Source organism: Cornus florida, unplaced genomic scaffold, assembly GCF_030987335.1.
Source record: "Cornus florida cultivar Cherokee Brave unplaced genomic scaffold, ASM3098733v1 CherokeeBrave_3.0.0_Hap2_Chr02, whole genome shotgun sequence".
Lineage (NCBI taxonomy): Eukaryota > Viridiplantae > Streptophyta > Magnoliopsida > Cornales > Cornaceae > Cornus > Cornus florida.
The window spans coordinates 97,697,444-97,709,683 of NW_026775572.1; the positions used below are offsets into that span (position 1 = coordinate 97,697,444).

A 12,240-nucleotide genomic window follows, 5' to 3' on the forward strand; every position below is an offset into this window, starting at 1 on the left:
TTCTTGTAAAGGGTATGAATGCATAATCTTTTTGTAAATATTCTTAACTTATGGGATTTTTAATGTAATTAAATAAAGTAATTGTGTTTCGTCTTAGGGGCCATTTTGCAATTTAATTTGGAAGATATTTTGGAAAAGGACCTTTTTGCAATTTTTGGAAAGTGTGACAAGTGTCACACTCTCATTGGTCCACTTGTTGACATTTGTGTGGGGACACTTTGATGCCTTGGATGATGACACATGGAGGGTGGAGATTCATCCACTTGTTGACCTAAGATTGGTGCACTTGTTAGCTTGGATGGTTGACAAGTGTAGGCTTAGGATTAAGCCTACAATGGATGCTTGGATGAGTGACAAGTGCACGCTCTAAATTAAGTCTTGCAATTATTTTTGGGCCACTTTTGGATTATGGTTTTAAAGAGGGGTTTTTGTGCAATTGACCAATACTTGTGTGTGTTGACCTTGGTGTAAGACCATATAGTGAGTGGAGAATTTCTATTTCCTCCATTCACTTTCTATCACACTTAATTTCTATCTCCTCCCTCTCTAGTAAAGAAAACCCTAGCCTCCATGGATGGAGCTTGAAGCCTTAAGCTTTGACCTTGATTTTGAGGGCCTTCTATTGATTTCCAAGCTTGACCTTGGGAATACTTTTTGTTCCCCTTATCTTCCTCTTCATAACCCTAGAAGGGTTTACCATTTTGTGACTACTAGCCTTGGATTCAAGAGGAACAATCCTCTTGTGAGGTAGGGGGTGTTATAATTTATTTTCTAAGTGGCTTTATTTGCTTTTGTATGAATATATAAGTTGTAAGCATGTTTTTTTTGTTAATTTGAGAAATAAATAATGTATCATAGTTGCTTATAACTCATTTTAGACTTGGTTTATGGCATAGCCATAGCTTGATCTTTGGTATATATTAATTTGAGATGATTTAGATGAGTTTTCAAATCTAGAGATTAAATGAATTAATTTAATTTAAATTCTAGAAAATTGTGTTTTACTTGTATTCCATTTTAAACTTAAGATATGGTGTGACCATGACTTAGTGCTTAATATATATTAATTTGGGGTCATTTGAATGACTTTTGAAAATTAGAGATTTAATTAATTTAAATTAATTAAATTCTACATGATGATGTCTTGCTCATTTTGCTCTTTTGATTTGATATATGTAATGAGCATGCTATGTTGTTTAACATATAAAAATTTGAGGTTATTTGAATTTGATTTGAAATCTAGAGAATTTAATTATTTTTGTTTAATTAAATTCTATCTAATGGCTCTATGGATCTAATTGTGTTTTAGAAGTTGTTTCTATATTCAAATCATGGACTTGGACTTGTTGTATATCACTTAGTTATGTTTTGAGCATAGGATAACATTATTGTTATATTTATATTCATGAGAGCATGTTCTCCTTATGGATTATATTGTTGCCTTGTGTAATGAGTTACACACTTTGATCTTGACATCTTTCATGCCATAGTAGTTGTGGACTTAGAGCATGTATTGTATGTGTTTCCAAATTTGGTTGTGCGTGGTAGATAGTTGATTATCTTGTATATACATGTTGCTATATATGTTGTTGCACAACTTGTTGATTTTGGAAACTTGGGGATGTCGTTGTTTGACTACGGCTATGACATGATTCTAGTACGAGGGAATGTCCCTCTATAGTCTAGTGCGCACATGGGCGGTTACCCGTGGGCTAATAACCTTAAAGTAACTATGGTGTCGGTCTAATCTGGCGTGATGTCTAAGTATCCACCTTGTTTGATTTCGCATTTCAATTCCAAGTTTATAACTAGATGATGTTGTAACTTGTTGTTCCTTATTTGATTTCCCGTTTTAAGTCTCAAGGTGTTAACTTTGAGAATTCATGCTTTATGCGTTGTATTGGAAGTTCCAACGTTGGTTAAATTGCATCAATATTGTGATTTGTGTTTTGTTGTTCTAATGTAGCCTAGGACGATTCCTTAGACTCATTTGGAACATAGATGCTAGGTGGCATGACCCCCTTGGTTGTTTTCGTATCTTAGATTTCAAGTTGATAGCTTTGAGAATCTATGTCTTGATGCATTGTATTTGAAATTCTAATTATGCTAAATGGTTATATTTAGTGGTTTTTATACTTTAGATTTCAAGTTGATGACCTTGGGAATCTGTATCTTGTTGCATTGTATAGCATGCTTATATATTGTTTAATTACATAAATATTATAGTTTATGCTTGGAATGCTTTGAAGTAGCCTAGGATGATCCCTGAGTCTCACCATTGACATAGACGTTAGGTGGCATGATCCTTTTGAATTGTTTCTAGTTATCATAAAAATCTTTAAAGAAATTAAGTCTATGCATGCTCATTCCCTACGAGTAAACTTGTTTACTCACCCCGAAGTTACTGGAGGTTTTGTGCCGGTACAAAGACTTGGTTCGTGATGTTCACCATTGCATGGATGATTGTAGACTAGAAGGTTTCAATTCTTATAAAAGATGGCTTGAAATACCATTTGTAGGCCTTTATGTCAAAACTTGTATTTGTTGTCTAAACTATGTAATGTGCACTTAAGTTCACCTTTTGAAACTCTTTGGATGTATATGTAATAAGGCCAAGGGCCAAAGACACTTATATGACATGTATGTTGGTTTAACTTCATAGTTGTTTATAGAATACATGGAATTTCAAGGATTGAACCTAATTTGTAAATGACATGCCATGAGGCCTTAAAGCCATCCTTTGCTTAATTTCTTTTTGTTGATTAAAGCTCACTCATACGTATGTTGCACACACTTTTAAATGATCATTCATGTTGGCTTGTTCTTAAGATTTGTCTTTTTTACCTTGTTTCTACATTTTGGGGTTCCAGTATCCATGCCACTGCTGCATTTGGTGGGCCCCTGCGAAATTTTGGCGAGCGCCCGCTAGGATCTGCTGCATTTAGTGAGCCCCCACGGGATTTTGGCGGGCACCCACATGGGTCTGTGCATGGCCTCCTACTCCAAACATCTTCATTCAGAGGGCTATATCTCACTCGTTTCAGCCTTGAATTGGTCCGTTCTTGAGTCTAAACTGACCGTGTCAAAATAAGCTTTCCAATGGTACTAATTAGAGCTTAAGATTCCATTTGTAGCTCAAGTTATTCAAGTTTTAGTGAGGTAGTGTTAGGATTTGGTTTGAACCAGAAAATGGGTTTTCTTTCCTTAACTTCAAGACTTGATATCTTCTTCGTTCAAACTCCAAATCAAGTCATTATTGAGTCCATTTTTATTAATTTTTCGTTGTCTTTCCAATGGTATGCTTGGTAGCATCCATTTATCTATGAAATGACCATTTTTCCCCTAGGTTCATTCTTGTCCATTTTTAAGATGTCGTTTTCGTATTCGCATTCTGAGGGTTTTGTGATCTCATTGAGGATCACATTGGTGTTTTATAAATGTGTAGTATCTCTAGAGACCATTGTTACACCTTTTGTTTCTGTATTCGGGACTCATCATTGGATTTACGTTCGGTTTGTTATAGGACGCATTAGCCTAAAAACCAGGGCCATCATAATTGTCTTGTTTCTTGCTTCCGCATTCTTGGATCCGTTTCGGGTCATCATAGGACACACTGGGTTGAAAAATCCAGGGTCGTCATAGACTGAACACGTCAGAAAGAGTAATAGAACGGGGTGGGAATGGGTTTAAAGGGAAATGGAGGCGAGAATTTATCGGGTGCAATCATACCAGCCCTAATGCACCGGAACGTATCAAAACTCCGCAGTTAAGTGCGCTTGGGCTAGAGTAGTACTTGGAAGGGTGACCCCCTAGGAAATCCTCGTGTTGCACCCCTTTTTTATTCGATTTCAGATTTTTAATTTCATTAATGTGCGTGTATAGTTTCATTAGTTTATTTATTTATGGCGAGAGAACGCATCGACAAGGGCCATAGAACGGGGTGGGAATGGGTTTAAAGGGAAATGGCGGCTAGAGTTTGTCGGTTGCGATCATACTAACACTAATGCAACGGATTCCTTCAGAACTCTACAGTTAAGTGCGCTTGGGCGAGAGGAGTACTAGGATGGGTGACCCCCTGGGAAGTCCTTGTGTTGCACCCCTTTTTTGTCGGGCTTCAGATTTTTAATTTCATTAATGTGTTTGTAGATTTTTATTAGTTTATTTATTTATGCAAGCGAACGCGTCGGCAAGGGCAATAGAACGGGGTGGGAATGGGTTTAAAGGGAAATGGAGGCGTGAGTTTGTCCCGAACGATCATACCAGCACCAATGCACCGGATCCCATCAGAACTTCGCAGTTAAGCGTGCTTGGGCGAGAGTACTACTAAGATGGGTGAACCCTTGGGAAGTCCTCGTGTTGCACCCTTTTTTTGTCATGTTTCGGATTTTTAATTTCATTAATGTGTGAGTATATTTTCATTAGTTTATTTATTTATAGCAAGCGAATTTGTCAGTAAGGGCAAAAGAACGGAGTGGGAATGGGTTTAAAGGGAAATGGAGACGAGAGTTTGTCGAGTGCGATCATACCAGCACTAATGCATCGGATCCCATCACAACTATGTAGTTAAGCGTGCTTGGGCGAGAGTAGTACTAGGATGGGTGACACCCTGGGAAGTCCTCGTGTTCTATCCCTTTTTTTTCCGACATCGGATTTTTAGTTTCAGTAATGTATGTGTATATTTTTATTAGTTTATTTATTTATGGCTTGCGAAAACGTCAGCTAGGGCAATAGAACGGGGTGGGAATGGGTTTAAAGGGAAATGAAGGTGAGAGTTTGTCGGGTGCGATCATACCAGCACTAATGCACTAGATCCAATCAGAACGCCCCAGTTAAGCGTTATTGGCGAGAGTAGTACTAGGATGGGAGACCCCTTGGGAAGTCCACTTATTGCACCTTTTTTTTGTCCAGTTATGAAATTTTAATTTCATTAATGTGTGTGTGTATTTTTATTAGTCTATTTATTTATGGCGAGCAAACGCGTCAGTAAGGGCAATAGAACGGGGTGGGAATGGGTTTAGAGGGAAATGGAGGCGAGAGTTTGTCAGGTGTGATCATACCAGTATTAATGCATCGAATCCCATCAGAACTCTACAGTTAAGCGTTCTTGGGCGAGAGTAATACTAGGATGGGTGACCGATTGCACCCCGAAGTCCTCGTGTTGTACCCCTTTTTTGTACAATTTCTGATTTTTAATTTTATTAATGTGTGTGTAAATTTTTATTAGTTTATTTATTTATGGCGAGCGAATGCGTCGGCAAGGGCAATAGAACGGGGTGGGAATGGGTTTAAAGGGAAATGTAGGCAAGAGTTTGTCGGGGGCGATCATACCAGCACTAATTCACCTGATCCCATCAGAACTCCGCAGTGAAGCATGCTTGGGAGAGAGTAGTACTAGGATGGGAGACCCCCTTGGAAGTCCTCGTGTTGCACCTCTTTTTTGTCCGGTTTTGGAGTTTTAATTTCATTAATGTGTGTTTATATTTGTAGTATATTTATTTATGGCGATTGAATGCGTCAGTAAGGGCAATAGAATGGGGTGGGAATGGGTTTAAAGGTAAATGTAGGCGAGCGTTTGTCGAGGGCGATCATACCAGCACTAATGCACCGTATCCCATCACAACTCTGCAGTTAAGCGTGCTTGGGCGAGAGTAGTACTAGGATGGGTGACCCCCTTGGAAGTCCTAGTGTTGCATCCCTTTTTTTTTCGCGCATCGGACTTTTAATTTCATGAATGTGTGTGTATAGTTTTATTAGTTAATTTATTTATGACGAGTGAAAACGTCGACAATGGCAATAGAATAGGGTGGGAATAGGTTTAAAGGGAAATGGAGGTAAGAGCTTATCGGGTGGGATCATACCAGCACTAATGCACTGGATCCCATCAGAACGACCCAGTTAAGCGTTCTTGGGTGAGAGTAGTACTAGGATGGGTGACCCCCTGGGAAGTCCTCGTGCTGCACCCTTTTTTTGTCTAGTTTCGGATTTCTAATTTCATTAATGTGTGTGTATATTTTTAGTAGTCTATTTATTAATAGCGAGCAAACGCATCGGCAAGGGCAATAGAACGGGGTGGGAATGGGTTAAATGGAAATGGAGGTGAGAGTTTTTTGGGTGTGATCATACCAGCACTAATGCACCGGATTCCATCAGAATTCTGCAGTTAGGCGTGCTTGGGTGAGAGTAGTACTAGGATGGGTTACCCCCTGGGAACTCCTCATGTTGCACCCCTTTTTTGTTCGGTTTCGGATTTTTAATTTCATTAATGTGTGTGTATATTTTTATTCGTTTATTTATTTGTGGCGAGCGAACGCGTCAGCAAGGGCAATAGAACGAGGTGGGAATGGGTTTAAAGGGAAATGGAGGCGAGAGTTTATCGGGTGCGATTATACTAGCACTAATGCACCGGATCCCATCAGAACTCCGCTGTGAAATGTGGTTAGGCCAGAGTAGTACTAGGATGTGTGACCTCCTGGGAAGTCCTCGTGTTGCACCCTTTTTTTGTCCGATTTCGGATTTTTAATTTCATTAACGTGTGTGTATATTATTATTAGTTTATTCATTTTTGGTGAGCGAACGGATTGGCAAGGGCAATAAAATGGGGTGGGAATCGGTTTAAAGGGAAATGGAGCCAAGAATTTGCCGGGTGTGATCATACAAGTACTAATGCATTGGAACCCATCAGAACTCCACAGTTAAACACGCTTGGGCGGGAGTAGTACTAAGAAGGTGACCCCCTGGGAAGTCCTAATGTTCCACCCCTTTTTTGTCCGTTTTTGGCTTTTTAATTTGATTAACGTGTGTATATTTTTATTAGTTTATTTATTTATGGCGCGAGATCGTGTCGGCAAGGGCCATAGAACGGTGTGGGAATGGGTTTAAAGGGAAATGGCGGTTAGAGTTTGTCGATTGCGATCATACCAGCACTAATGCACCGGATCCCTTCAGAACTCTACAGTTAAGCGCGCTTGGGCAAGAGGAGTACTAGGATGGGTGACCCCTTGGGAAGTCCTCGTGTTGCACCTCTTTTTTGTCCAGCTTCGGATTTTTAATATTATTAATGTGTGTATATATTTTTATTAGTTTATTTATTTATGCGAGCGAATGCGTTGGCAAGGGCAATAGAATAGAGTGGGAATGGGTTTAAAGGGAAATGGAGTAGTGAGTTTGTCGAGTGCAATTGTACCAACACAAATACACCGGATCCCATCAAAACTTCGCAGTTAAACGTGCTTGGGCGAGAGTAGTACTAGGATGGGTGACCCCCTAGGTAGTCCTCGTGTTGCACTCCTTTTTTGTCCAATTTCGGATTTTTAATTTCATTAATGTGTGTGTATATTTTTATTAGTTTATTTATTTATGGCGAGCGAATGCGTCGGCTAGGGCAATAGAATGTGGTGGGAATTGGTTTAAAGGGAAATGGAGGCGAGAGTTTGTCGAGTGCGATCGTATCAACACTAATGCACCGGACCCCATCAGAACTCTACAGTGAAGCGTGCTTGGGCGAGAGTAGTACTAGGATGGGTGACCCCTTGAGAAGTCCTCGTGTTGCACCCCATTTTTTGGCCGGTTTCAAATTTTTAATTTCATTAATGTGCGTGTGACAGCCCTGGCTTTAGGCCAGTACATCCTATTATAAACTGAATATAAATCCAATAATGAATCCAGAATGCAGAAACAAAGGTAAAACAATGGTCTCTAGAGATACTACACATTTATAAAAAACCAGTGCAATCTCCAATGAGATCGGAAGCACAAAGAAAATGAATGCAGAAACGACGTCTCAAAAACGGATAAGAATGAACCTAGGGGCAAAATGGTCATTTCATAGAGAAATGGATGCTACTAAACATACCATTGGAAATACATTGAAAATTTAATGAAGTTAGACTCAAGAATCACCTGATTTGGAGTCCAGATTGAAAAGATATGAAAATAAGAACAAAACGACATTCTCCGATTTAGAGATATCGCTACCCTATCTAACTAAAACTAGAATAACTCTCACCATGGTTGGATTTTTGATTCATTGTTGGTATCATTGCAAATCTGACTTCAAGCTCTTGAATTTAGACTCAAGAATGACCTGATTTGGATTACAAATGAAAGCGTTATGGCTCTCTGAATTTGCTGTAACAATGTTGTTCAAGAAAAATCAAAAGAGGTAGGTTCCAGGGAGGATCAGCTAGCTGAACCCCTATCATTAGCCGACTGAACCCCAACCATCGGCCGGTCGAACCCCAACGATCAGCCAGCTAAAATGCCAAAAATCCCAAAAAGGTTACTGGAATGCAAACTCGATAAGTGTCAGCCGGCTGATTTCTGCTATCAACCGACCGATGCACCCTACTGCAGCAGAAAAAGCTGCTGTAAAGAATGGGGAAGGTGCTTGGTCCATTTCTAAGAATATGCATGCTTCCCACTTGATCCGAATAAGTTTTAAAACATTCCCTAGCCTCATGCAATCATCTAAAACATGCTAAATCAAAATGAAGCATAAAAATGATACCCCAATGCATGAATTTTGCTTAAATTCTCATAAATCATCAAAAAATATTTCAAAAGTTGGAACTTAAGAGTTTTGTCAAATGTAAACATGCACGCATACGTAAAATGATAAAGTAAACGAGCTACTATGGCCTACGGCCTCATAGCATGTCATATGCAAAATATGACCGTTCAATTCATGAAATCCCTTATAGTCCCTAAACAAGCTATGAAGTTAAACTAGCATACATGTCATATAAGTGTCCTCGGGCCCTTGTCCTCATTATATATACATCCAAAGAGTGGCAAAAGGTGCACTTAAGTGCACATTACATAGCTTAGAAAATAAATACAAGTTTGGTTAAAATAAACCAAAATGGAGCATGATATGCCAACAAGTGCATATTCTAACACAACAAAAATACTCCAAGTAATCAAGCAATCCTAAGAGTGTTGTGCATCCCACAATAATGCTTCTTTACCTAAAAAACACTCAGTAACTTCGGGGTGAGTAAACAAGTTTACTCGTAGGGAATGAGCATGCGTAAGTTTAACTTATTACAAATTTTGCAATTCAATAGAATTTAGTCCATGCTAATAAAATGACATTGGAACTTTTAATATAGAACAATGAGATGCAATATCACAAGGTTATCAACTTTGGAATTTAAATGCGAAATCAAACTAAAGTGGATACTTGGACATCACGTCAGATCAGACCAACACCATAGTTACTTTAGGGTTACTAGCCCATGGGTAACCTCCCTATATGCGCACTAGACTTGTAGAGGGACAATCCCACGTACTAGAACCATGCCCTAGCCTTAGTCATAACAATGACATCCCAAGTTTCCAAAATCAACAATTTATGCAACAATATAAATGTATTAACATAACATATATATACAATGTAAAGCCATCTACTATGCACAAACCAATTTTGGAAACACAATATATGCCCTATGTTCACGACTACCATGGCATGAAGAATGTTAAATAATCATTATGCAACTTTTTACTCTTTATAACAATGTCCTTCAATACAAAGAATACAATCCCATAATTATAGTACAAGTCTAGAATCATAATTTAAACATGCAATTGGCATAAAATACATACTCAAATCTTTAATACAACAAGGATAGAAATTAATTAAACAAAACAATAAATTTCTCTAAATTTCATTTCGCTTCCACAGATGCTCAATTTAATATATGTTCAAGAACCTATCTAGATCATTACATATATTACTTCAAAATTTGATTTAAGTCATAAGAACATATAAATGAAAATTAATTAAATTAATTTAATTCCTCTAGATTTCAAAATATCCTTAAATAACTTCAATTTAACATAAGTTATGAATCAAGTCATGGCCTTTCCAAAAATCATGTCTTAGCTTAATTTCATGCAAGGTATCATTGACTATCAATTTAAAGATTTAGATTAAAGACATGTAGTTCATTTGTACCAAGTTATAAAACATATAAAACTTCAAAAACATAGTTTAGAACACCCCCTACCTCACTAAAGAATTGAATCTCTATAAACCAAAGCAACTAAGCTCAAAATGGGAAACCAAGCTAGGATTTTATAGAGGAGAGTGAGAGGAAGATAAAGTATTCCAAGCTTATGGATCTAAGGTGAGTGGAAGGGCACCAAAATGAAGCTTAAAACCTTGGATCAAGCTTTGCTCCAATGGTGGCCAAGTTAGGGTTCATGAGAGGAAAGGGATGAATGAAATAAAATGTGGAAACCCTAAGTTAAATGTGGTGGGAATCTCTACTCACTAGGTGCTCTTGAACTATCTCAGACACACACACTTGTAAGACTAAAGGTGAGACCTATACTTGTCATGAATCTAAGTAAACTTCCAAGATTTAATATCAAGCCTACACTTGTCAACCATCCATGCTAGCAAGTGCTCCTATCCTAGGCCAACAAATGGGTGAATCTCCACCCTTCATGTGTCATCTAACAAGGCTTCCAAGTGGTTCCACCATAAGATCAACAAGTCGCACCATGAGAGTGTGACACTTGTCAGATTTCCCAGAAATTACAAAAAGGTCCTTTTTAAAAATATCTTCCAAATTAAATTACAAAATGGTCCTTAAGTCGAAAAATAATTACTTTACATAGTTACACTAAAACCCCAAAAGTTTAAGAAAATTACCAAAAGTTATACATCCATGCCCTTTATAAGAAAAGTAAACATTTAACATGCTTTTCTACAAAATTAAAAATGTAGATATCATGAAAATTAAATATCATGGATGTATGCAAAGCCGGAGTCAAATCCGAGCACCAAAAGTGAGGTTATGCAACAAAAACAAGAAACGGGAAAAAAAATAAAATAGGAAAAAAGACAAAAATGGAAAGAAAAGAAAAATGCCGAATAAAGGGAAGGATGGAAAAGACTGGGTCATTACAACCTCCCCACCTTAAAGGGATTTCGTCCCCGAAATCAAGCCGTACCTGAAAGAGAGAACAAATGGGGATACCGGGAGCAAACCTCCAGCTTGAACTCCCAGGTAGCCTCTTCAATGCCGTGGTGTCTCCATAAGACCTTGACCAATGGAATGATCATGGTTCGCAAGACCTGCTCCCGTGAATCAAGAATTTGAACCGGACCTTCCTCGTAGGTCATGTCCTCATCAACAACCACATCAGTCCAACGCAAAACATGTGATGGATCCGGCTCGTTCTTCCTCAGCATAAAGACATGAAAGACGTTATGAACCCTATCTAGGTCTGGCGACAAAGCAAAACGATAAGCTACTTCACCGACGCGCTCCAAAATCTCAAATGGTCTAATGAACCTAAGAGACAACTTGCCAGTTTGTCAAAATCTCAGAAGCCCCTAGCACGGAGAAATCTTAAGAAAGACATGGTCCCCTACCTCAAAAGACAATGATCGCCTCCTCCTATCAGCGTAACTCTTTTGCTTACTCTGTGCAGTAGCCAACCGTTGCCAAATCAACTTGATTTTCTCTGTAGTCTCAATGACAATGTCATGACCTAAGGCAACGGTATCATCGACCTCAGTCCAACAAACTGGAGATCTGTAAGGTATGTCATACCACGCCTCAAAAGGTGCCATGCTAATACTGGCCTGGTAACTGTTTTTCTAGGCAAACTCAACCAAAGGTAAGTAGTCCTCCCAACTACCCCGAAATCCAAGATGTAAGCTCGTAACATATCCTCCAATATCCGAATGCTGCGCTCCGACAGACCATCAGTCCGAGGATGGAATGCTGTGCTGAAATGAAGCCTTGTATCAAGAGCCTCCTAAAAGCCCTGCCAAAAGTGAGATGTGAACCGCGGATCCCTATCCGAAACAATGGATAGAGGAACTACGTGAAGCCTGACGATCTGCCTCATATACAGTCCACTCAATCTTTCTACACTGTCTGTCACTACCATGGGCAAGAAGTGTGCCGTCTTAGTCAACCTGTTAATTATGACCCAAACGGCATCATTCCCTGCCTAATACCTCGGAAGTCTCGTTACAAAATGCATAGTGATATGCTCCCATTTCCACTCAGCTACTGGTAATACTTGCAACTGTCGCTAATGCTCTGCCTTCATTTGCTAACAAGTAAGGCATCGAGCCACAAACTGTGAAACAACTCATTTCATACCCTGCCACCAAAACTACCATTGTAGATTGTGATACATTTTTGTACCACCAGGATGAACTACGAGCCAAGAGTAGTGAAAATCCCGAAAGACGTCTTCATGACAAGACAAAGGAAT

General features: G+C 38.9%; 3 non-coding genes and 12 pseudogenes across 3 annotated transcripts; all 15 read left to right on the forward strand.

The window, feature by feature from the left end:
- Positions 1 to 3,715: 3,715 nt before the first annotated feature.
- LOC132297410 (5S ribosomal RNA) lies at positions 3,716 to 3,834 on the forward strand (annotated as a pseudogene).
- Positions 3,835 to 3,981: 147 nt separating this feature from the next.
- Positions 3,982 to 4,100, forward strand: LOC132297430 (5S ribosomal RNA; annotated as a pseudogene).
- Positions 4,101 to 4,246: 146 nt separating this feature from the next.
- Positions 4,247 to 4,365, forward strand: LOC132297409 (5S ribosomal RNA; annotated as a pseudogene).
- A 147-nt stretch (positions 4,366 to 4,512) lies between these two features.
- On the forward strand, positions 4,513 to 4,631 carry LOC132297477 (5S ribosomal RNA; annotated as a pseudogene).
- A 147-nt stretch (positions 4,632 to 4,778) lies between these two features.
- Positions 4,779 to 4,896, forward strand: LOC132297521 (5S ribosomal RNA; annotated as a pseudogene).
- Positions 4,897 to 5,043: 147 nt separating this feature from the next.
- LOC132297531 (5S ribosomal RNA) lies at positions 5,044 to 5,167 on the forward strand (annotated as a pseudogene).
- Positions 5,168 to 5,314: 147 nt separating this feature from the next.
- On the forward strand, positions 5,315 to 5,433 carry LOC132297371 (5S ribosomal RNA; annotated as a pseudogene).
- Positions 5,434 to 5,577: 144 nt separating this feature from the next.
- On the forward strand, positions 5,578 to 5,696 carry LOC132297400 (5S ribosomal RNA; annotated as a pseudogene).
- Positions 5,697 to 5,844: 148 nt separating this feature from the next.
- On the forward strand, positions 5,845 to 5,963 carry LOC132297386 (5S ribosomal RNA; annotated as a pseudogene).
- A 146-nt stretch (positions 5,964 to 6,109) lies between these two features.
- LOC132297312 (5S ribosomal RNA) lies at positions 6,110 to 6,228 on the forward strand. The gene has a single exon (XR_009479173.1). It is a non-coding gene; the product is annotated as a 5S ribosomal RNA (ribosomal RNA).
- Positions 6,229 to 6,375: 147 nt separating this feature from the next.
- LOC132297377 (5S ribosomal RNA) lies at positions 6,376 to 6,494 on the forward strand (annotated as a pseudogene).
- Positions 6,495 to 6,641: 147 nt separating this feature from the next.
- On the forward strand, positions 6,642 to 6,759 carry LOC132297530 (5S ribosomal RNA; annotated as a pseudogene).
- A 145-nt stretch (positions 6,760 to 6,904) lies between these two features.
- On the forward strand, positions 6,905 to 7,023 carry LOC132297353 (5S ribosomal RNA). Its single transcript, XR_009479211.1, has one exon. It is a non-coding gene; the product is annotated as a 5S ribosomal RNA (ribosomal RNA).
- A 146-nt stretch (positions 7,024 to 7,169) lies between these two features.
- LOC132297370 (5S ribosomal RNA) lies at positions 7,170 to 7,288 on the forward strand (annotated as a pseudogene).
- Positions 7,289 to 7,435: 147 nt separating this feature from the next.
- Positions 7,436 to 7,554, forward strand: LOC132297352 (5S ribosomal RNA). Its single transcript, XR_009479210.1, has one exon. It is a non-coding gene; the product is annotated as a 5S ribosomal RNA (ribosomal RNA).
- The last annotated feature ends 4,686 nt before the right edge of the window (positions 7,555 to 12,240 follow it).